A 9,595-nucleotide genomic window follows, 5' to 3' on the forward strand; every position below is an offset into this window, starting at 1 on the left:
TCCAAGACTTTCTAAAGATAGCCCTTAAGACGATAAATGTGTGTCTTGATGGGGCCTATCCTGTTTGGACGTGTTACGTGCATTTGTTTTGGGTTAAACTGAGGTGGGAGGTATAAAAAAATTAAAGGTTTGTATTTACGTTGGAAACATCAGGGTACAACTTCTAAAGGGCCTCGAAAAAGGGCCCACAAAAAGGACCCAAGAGTGGTTGAGACATTGCCTTGACATAGTCAATCGACCGAACCAAATGATGGTCATTTTGTTGAACAATGGCCCGTTTATGAGGTTTATTCGATGTACACTTATCCTTAGCAGGTATCAACAAAAAAATAGGCCAAGGTCCAATCAACAAAAGCCAAAGCATGGCCAGTCGATTCACCAATGACCTTTCGATGGTGGTCCGTCTATGGTAGCATGCAGTTGTTCTTTGCGTATTGCTTTATGTAAGGGGTGAATGGGGAATTACCCCACATTCTAAAATGACTATAATTGATTAATTTTACCTATTTTTGTTGCATATAAGTAGTCTAAAACGTGACCAACCCATTCTCCATTCCATTTACTCAAATTGAACCTTCCCTTCAAAACAAATTATTTCTAGAAACCTCCATTGTTTTTTGATCTAAAGAACAGCTTGTAGATTGGATTCTCATATTTTATTCATAAATTTTTAAGTTTTCTAATGAATATAAAGGTATGGTAGTCCTTCATCACTATTTATCCTTCCATATAGAGAGTTAATCTAAAAGTTTTCAAAGATAAAATATTCACAAATCTCTTCTTCTTCAATCTATATATAGTTTCCTCTTCAATATTTCTTAAATGTTTAAATCATGATTAATTGATGTTATTGTATTGTTTTGAACGTGATTTTAATCCAATTGAATGATGAACCCGTGTTCCCTCCCTAAATCGATTTAATCCTTGCATGGGCTTTGTGATCTTTGTTTGTCATCAAATGATTTGTAACTCTATTACATTGAAGTGTTTATAAATTATGTTATTTATGTGAATTTATGTTTAATTAATGATGAAGAATCAATGTATGTATGTTTGAACATGCCTTGTCTAATTATCAATGGGATCACTGTAATGTGGGTTCTTAATTGTACAAATGTGGATTCAATAATTTTAAGTTGTTTGTGTCTACCATTTTAGTCTAATATGATGCTTGAATTATTGATATGAATATTGTACGATTAAAGTAAAAAAGGATTATATGAATTGAAATAGGTTCTTCTAGTCTATGAAATTGTAACTTGTGATCTTGACGTTAAGTTAGTTGTTATATGAACCGATCATGATTAATTGTATATAGATGCTTCCAATGATGTAATATGATCATGAATTGTATGTAAAAGATCTAATGTGCATCAATGAATGATAGTTGAATAGGATTAACCTATGTGGATGTATGTTCCATGATGTGAATTCAACATTATATGAAATTGTTTTAGGATTTCATTTAGGTTATGAGTTATTTTGATACTGATCTACATGTAAATTATTGATGAATTTTGATTGATAAAAATGACTAGGGGAGGTTGATTGATGATCTATGCTTTTCTATTCTCTAGAACTATGGTAATATTTTGCACTAGTTGTGTCATGATCTTTTAGCGACTTGTATATGGTTTCTCTCTTGTTTAAAGTACAATTAGTGAATTTCCTGTACAATATTGATCATATGGTTTGATGAATTTGTAAGGTCTAGTCTTCCTCACTACTTTTGTATATAATGTTGATGAAGCCTTGTATGGATTTGTGTGGTATTGTCCACTTATTCTTGTGGTGTTTACTTTATTGCCATTATATATGTTTTCACAATGACCTTTAATGAAAATTGATGATTAAATGAACGAGTGGTTATGATGATAACCTTATGTGGAACTTGTGCCTAGTCTTCTTCTCTAGTGGTGAATCTAGGTGATGTCACTATTGTATGAGCATATAAACGGTTATGTAAGGGATATATGCAATTGCTGCCTTTGATGAGGTTCTATAATTCTATATGTGATATAAAGATAAGATAACTACATAAAGACTAAAGTTTACTGTAAGAATGTTGTAAGTCTTAAATAAATAAGTCTTATGTTATGTTAACTATTCAATAATGTTGTGTGATGTATCATTCACTAGGATGACTTGATAGATGAACTAGCATAGGCAATGATATGGGAATTATAAAATTCTGCTCAAGTGTATCCAAAACTAGATAATTCAAATATATATGCTATGTCCATGTGAAAGGATCTTCCACATGATTTAGGTTGATGAAATTTCATTTATGGCCTATGATCTAGCATGTGAGGGGATGAATCTCCTAAGACTATATTTTATAAAGTTATGTCTTAATGGACTTTCAATAAAGGGAAATTAGCTTAGCGCCGAGTGAACTCAATAGTAGTCTGTATCCCTTCTCAATTGGGTAAGGTAGGTCACCATAAACCTCTTGGGGTAAACAACCTCATGACCAAAAAGGGTGGTAGTGTGATGTTTCAATTTGTGAACAACCATAATAACCCATATTGGCTTAAATAGGGTTTTCACATTTTCCCCCATGTTTCATAAACTATGCTTGCCACATAGGATCTATCAAGTGATATCACCTAATATGCTAGTATGATACTCATGTCTTACCTTTGAGAGTAACATGCCCTCTTTTTTGTGTGAAAAGACAACACCTAATTACATGTTTAGCACCAATGGATTTAGGGTCGGTTAAGGCTATAGTTTCCCTTAAGTAAAATGGACATGGAAGAAAAAGAATAAGATACTTACTAGGAGGACTTAAGGGAGGTTACTTCTTATAGGTGGAAATAATGAACCCATCTAGACATTACAAAAGTAACTCCTTAGGAAATATTTGAAAGGTGACCAAATGTATATGATTATGCTTATGTGCTTATGCATGAAATTGTAGTATGTATCTACTTATTGTGTAAGTGTGCATGGTATGAACCTATGAGATGCGATCTTATCCTTATATGGACTATGTTGGTGTAAATGACTATATGATGAAGGTCTTGTACTGAAACAAATGAAGTTTTCTTCACTTACTTTTTGATGTATGAAATGAATGTTAAGGTTCGTGGTCTCATGAAGGGTTTACTAAGCATGTGTGGCGTTATGGGTCTTCACATGTGCATTTCACTAGTAGAATATGATTGGCGTCATGAACAAGGTCTAATAAATATGTATATGAAAAAAATTAAAAATATGTAAAAAAATTGGAGTAGCTTACTGTAATGTTTCTAAGCAGTCTTGACTTTAATGTATCTTTGATGTATTATGCTTATATGGGGAAATTTTTTGGTTTATTTTTGTTGTAGTTATTCTTTCTTTGTGACCATAAGATAATGCATTGCACAAAGTGTCATTAGGGGGTTACATGAGAGGTTAATGAATAAACGAATAAAATCATCACTGTTAAGGGAAATTAGTTCACTGTGGAGTGACTTCAATTAGGTCATAAATTGTATATGTGATCTTATGTGATGTTTGGACTTTAATTTTTCAATATGAAGTATGTGAATGATATAACTGTTACTTTCTAATGGTTTTATAAAGATTGACTAAAAAAGGCATGAAGTATGATTTCAAGAAAATGTCCCTTTTAAATGTGTAAGACTCCGAAAATTATTTATGTAAAGCAAGAGCCTAACGTGGTTGAAATGGTTATATAATGTCCTAATTTTGTATATAATATGGCATAGAGGAATTATCTTAGATTTTTGATGCATTGGAAGTCAAACATCAAAGGACAACCAAGATGTTTGACGACTAGTCACCTAAGTACTTCATATGTGGTTTTATGTTTTGTCGGTAATTAATGATCTTATCTTGTTCTTGAATGAGTCTATATGGTGTTGAAATTTAGTGTGTCAAGTTTTGTGATGTATGGAGGTCAAACATCCATGACGTTCGAAAGGTTTTTCTTGAAATGACCTTGTGTATCTATGTATGTTTCGTTGAGTTTTACGTGTTCGTTTTGAAAAAAACTCATGTGATAGATCCTAAACTCATTGACGATCTTATTTGGGTTGTAAAAGTCCGTGAAAACATCCCCAAGGACCAACAAAGGGTCTTTGAGGAAAGACTAAAACTTGTTGTCAAGACTTTCCGGGGTAGGCCCAAGCTACGGAGGCATCGACGGCTCGTGGGACTATCGACGCCCTGTCGATGTGTTTCGTCTTTAGGGAATCAGTCTTGAGTTATTATGGGAGCCTTGAAAAGCGTCTGAATGGATCGACTGTTGCCAACATGGTCCCTGTATGGGCATACGCCCCGTCGAAGGTTAATATATTGGGCAGTTTTCTGCCAACTTTCTGTAAAGTTAGCGGTGATGTTGGGATTTCACCCCATATTTTAAAAATAAGAGGACTATTATTTTCGTTTTTTATGGGCATTTTAAGAGTATATAAGTCACTAAACTCTCATTATAACCCTAACACCTGAATGAAAACACTTTCCCTCCTTATGTGTCTCAAAAAACCTCCATGTGAATTAAAAGTGAAGATGAAGCTTGAAGTTGGGTCTTCAATGGAGTTTATTATTTAATTAGATTTGTATTATTCAAATAAGGTATGGTAGTTCTTCATCTAAGGATTTCTATCACCTTTGAGCCAATTTCAATGATGATTTTCAAAGATTTCAAAAAGATCAAGAAGTTTAATTTCTACTCTAGGTCATTGGTTCTAGAATAAATGGTTTCCAAATGTTAAGATATGATGTTATTAATTTTTAATTGATATTTTCAAATTAAATTCTCCATGAACCCTTGATCTTCTCAAATATCTAAATTTCACAAAAATATGGGTGAATTGATTATGCTTTGATATTCATGAATTCATGTGTAGATTGTTATGGGCTTTTGATTCTTGTATAGATTATGTATGTATGGTATATAGGCTGTTTCAATTTGATTAATTGAGTAATGGATTATCATAGATCTGTTACATGCTAAGCATATTTAATTGATATTGAATTAATTCTTATAATTTCTAATATAATTTTCTATGGGCTTTATAATTATGCAATAATTATATTCAATATATATCGAGGTTGTATTATATTGATAAATATGTAATGAATTAACCTACATTTATTAATTATTGATATAATTGTATTGAGTTGTTTATTATGGCCTTGGGTAAGGTCATTGCACTATCAAATTGGATGATTTAGACTTGAAATTGAAGTTGTAATTTGGAGTGGGGTATGCTGCCCTAATTCCTTTTTTTTGATGTTAGTTATACTTCAATTATGTTGTGATTTGTATGATCCACTTGTGGTGGCAGTGTTAAGTGCTTTACTTGCAATTGATGTGGCCTTGTCGGCATAACCTTATGCAATACGATGATCATGGCCTTGTCGGCACTACTTTAAGTACTATGATATTTTTTATAGTTATATATTGTGAAATATGAGTATATATATCTATATGTTAAGGAATATGAAAGTATGTGTTCTTGTTATGTATGTTAGGAAATCACGTAAATTATGACTATGTGTTTCTATGTGTAGTCTTAAGGTTGATGCATGGTTGTTCATACTTGTCTATATGAGTCTATAATAGTTATATTGTGGATGATATGGCAGTGTGTACGATTACTTTAAGATGATAATGGTTGTTCCTATGTGCTTATAGAATGACTATTAATATGTGTTAAGGTGAAGTATGTGGTGTCTTGTCATGGTTGACTTGTGTCCCTTACTTGTTGCTTGTATGAACATGAATATGTGATGTATTGACTTAGGGTGATATAGTCTCTTAGTATTGAATGTATGAAAGATATGTGACCTTGAATGATGTTAAGAGGGTCTTTTATGTGAATCCTTGAACCTAGTCATAAGGTTATGTATGTTGAACTCGAAAGCTGTAATGGTTTCCTTCAAAATAAAGGATGATGGACTGAAGGTTGATTTGATGGAACGGGCATCATACCAAACCATAGGAAAATCATACTGAGATTCTGGTTGCCATTTTGAAGGTAGCCCTAAGAAGACCTTTTTGCTAGGGTAAATTTAATTGGGTTATCAACTTGTTATGGAACCCTCTTATGTGATTTTTTAATGTGAATTACTCTATGAGAATGAAGGCTAGAACAAAGTGAGTATAGTAACAGAAGTGGTCCTAGTTATGTTTGAGACTGAAATACAAAGCACACCCTTCATATTTCTTAACCATGTGCATATATGGGATTTATCCTAGTTCTACCCTTGGAAAGTAGACCAGTCTCATCGGAGTAGGTTAGAACTCAGGATTCCATGAGTTGCTAACATGATCTGTGTTGGTTAATGCCTATTCTCTTCATATGGGATACTTACAAGCATTAAAGAAGTTCTATACAGTTTAGGTGGTGGTTTAGGACGTTCTCTAGCCATTCCACAATAGGCTTTGAAAACGTTTTTTGGAGACCCTAGGTCTTGTATAAGACCATTACTTGAATGTCCTTTATGTGATGAATTTTTCTGAATGAAATAATTAATAAAATTACTCAAGCTACGGAAGTATGTTAAAATGAAGTGGTACTTATCTAGAGTAATTGAGGATTGTCTAGTTAAGGTGTAAAGAGGGCATAAGAATGGTCACTTCTTATCTTACGTAGATAAGTCTTAAGAATTACTCTAGTTTGGGAAGTTGGTTGATTATGTGGACATGATCGACGCCTTAGGTAATCTTAAGGATTATTTAGGTAATCTTTAAGAGGTAACTATGGATTTTCTCTTCTTGATTTACTTAAGTAAGTCTTTTGATAGAGTTTAGAAAGAGAATATCGTATCACCTATATGCTAATGTTTTAAATGAGAATTATTCTAACATAGGTAGTCTATACGATTTGTTAAGTGTGTGTGTAAGGAATTGTATGGGCGGTTTCTTCACAACTCGCATAAGTGAACCTAAGAGTCACCTTGGTAGGAAAAATCTCATTTTCTAATGTTGATATCTCTTAAATGTGTATGTGACTCATTATAAGTAATCTGGAGGGTCTTTTCGGCACATCTATTGAAGGTGTATGGGCCGTCTCTCTTTGTGTTACATATGTGAAACTTAGGATAGCTTTGCGTGAGAAGATTACAAGCTAAAAGGTGTCTAAAGTGAAGTGGAGGAACTAAAGTGTAAGAGTGAATTGACTTCACTGTAGTGTTTGCTAAAAATGTGAATTTTTGTTAAATGATTTCTTATGTATTTCTAAGTTTTTAGGTATAGTTCTTATGATTATAATATGAGATTTTATTCGAAATTTATTAAAAGATTGTTATATACTAAATGTCCCTTTTCATGATTTTTGCATGGATTCCATACATAGTACATTTAATGTGCTAACCCCTTCTTTTTATTATTGACTAAAATGTAGGGAAATGTAATATTGATGTGCCATAAAGAATGGATAGGTTTCTAAGGCTTGAATATGAAGTATTGGTAAGTCCTCATCAATTTCAGGACAATAGCAACATGTTCCTTTACGTCTTAAGTCTTTATTTCATGTTTTATTAGGTATTAGTCCCAGTATTGTAAAGTCTAAAGACTAGATGGTTCAATAAGATGTTGTATATATAGTTGTAATTTTAAATGAAAGTTTTCCTCTTGCGTATTGATTTTTAAAGGGTTCTTCGTGTGTGAAGAAAGTTTTAAATTTTTATTCTTTTTAGTTATGTTTATTATGCAATGAATTATACGAGTGACTTAGATTAGTCTTCTTGAAGTTTCATTTCCCGTGTGACATCGCAAGGATACTCTAACTTCTAGGGTGTACTTGTGGGAAGTGACAAAATGCATGTTATTGCATGGTTGCCATACATTGTGCATTTATGTACAAATATCATTCTACTCAATTTTTTGCACAAATTGTAGGTTATGGATGCATAAAGGATGTTTTAAACTGTGAGGAGCTTGATAGATAATACCCAAGATCATTCCAAGGAATCCTTAAGTCCAAGGATGTACTTATATTTTTTCTTATTTTAGTGTGTATTAAATATTTTTTAGTTATGACTTATGTTTTGAGGATTGTGTCCCGAATGTGTTTTAATTTTGCTGATTCTAAGATGACAAAGAGATTTAGAGTCTAAACATATATTATGACTTATATTTTATATACGCGAAGTTAAGTTTCTAGCATATAATATGCCACGAAAAGTTTTATTTGTTCCGCTAAATTTACTATGATAATGCAATGAATGATAACTATGGGCTTGTATATGACCTCCAAGAGATCAAGTAATCCATGTTACTTCTTAGGGTGCTCCCTAGATATGAAAGTTATGTCTTTATGTAGGGCATGGTAGTGTTTGTCTACTTGTAATAAAGATGTGCATGGTATGAGCCTATATGGTGTGATATTGTTATCATATGCATAATGTTCGTCTTAATGAATATATAACGAAGGTCTTGCATGGCATGAATGAGGTTGTCTATGTTTTCTTTATTAATCTGGGAATTTCATGTTAAGGCTTGTGTCTTATGATAGGTTTACTAAATATGTGTGACGTTATGGAGATTCACATGTACATTGGACTAGTAGACTTAGAATAGGATTGTGGGAAAAGACATATGTTAAGCCTAGTGTGAAGTGTGTGCCTTGTTATATGAAATGGTCCTATGGTTGAATTGTTGAGTTGAAAGGATTGTATATATGACTTCTTTGAGGCTTTATGGTGATGCATTGAACCAAAAGTCACTACAGTGTTACTTCGGGGAATATGGAATAAAGAAGAAAAGAGTTCACTATAAATAACGAATGTTCTCACAGTAATGTGACTCTAAAATGTCTTAAATGCATTGAATGATTAAATATTATGTTTGGCCATGAAAAATGTTTATATGATGTATGAAAATGCTATAATGCTTACTGTATGAAGGGTTTATGAATATTTTCTCAACAAGGCATGAAATATGATTTCATGTTAAATATCCGTTTTAAATGCATGTTTCTTCATGGTTGTCAAACATGGTGCATTCTTGTATTTACTCCTTTTTTCTCTACCTTTTTTCACAAAGTGTAGGCCGTGGATGCTTTAAGGATGTATTTAGATGATGACGAGCTTGATATGTTATTCCCAAGCTCAAGGAATGGAGTCCATAAGTCCAAGGATATGCAAAGTCTTACTTTACTGTAAAATCATGTAATAGTTTACTATGTTTTATGCTGTAAGAACCATGTCCCTAAGTATTCTAATAATGTTGAGTCTAATTTGACAAAAGATACTACAGTCTTAAACTACAGTCTTAAACTGAATATTTAATTTATGTATATATATATAAATTAATGTTCTAGCATATGATGTGCTAAGACAATTTTAAATATTTAGCTATATTTACCTATGACAATGTGACGAATAATGACTATCAGCTTGTATAAGACCTCCGAGAGGTAAAATATGCCCTATTACTTCTAGGGGTGCTCCCGGGATATAAAAAAATGTTGCATAAGAGCATGAGGTTTATGAAAGTGGTTTTAGGTTCTAAAAGTCTCATATTACCATGTCTAGTAGAGTCTCGATCATCGGTGTGAGTAGCAACACATCTATGAACAAGAGGCTATAGGACGATTGAGTTTCCCTTCTTTATCATTCTCATGTCGTTCCATAG

General features: G+C 32.7%; 1 long non-coding RNA gene across 2 annotated transcripts; it reads left to right on the forward strand.

Annotated features, from left to right (window-relative positions):
- The first annotated feature begins 396 nt into the window (after window positions 1–396).
- Window positions 397–9,207, forward strand: LOC109119146 (uncharacterized). 2 transcript variants are annotated; one of them, XR_002026364.1, is made up of 4 exons: window positions 397–694; window positions 7,362–7,426; window positions 7,859–7,947; window positions 9,010–9,207. It is a non-coding gene; the product is annotated as an uncharacterized lncRNA (long non-coding RNA). The 2 variants fall into 2 exon arrangements; XR_002026363.2 differs by lacking the exon at window positions 7,859–7,947 and having other exon boundaries at window positions 404–694.
- The last annotated feature ends 388 nt before the right edge of the window (window positions 9,208–9,595 follow it).

This window comes from Solanum lycopersicum, chromosome 12 (assembly GCF_036512215.1).
Source record: "Solanum lycopersicum chromosome 12, SLM_r2.1".
Taxonomy (NCBI): Eukaryota; Viridiplantae; Streptophyta; class Magnoliopsida; order Solanales; family Solanaceae; genus Solanum; species Solanum lycopersicum.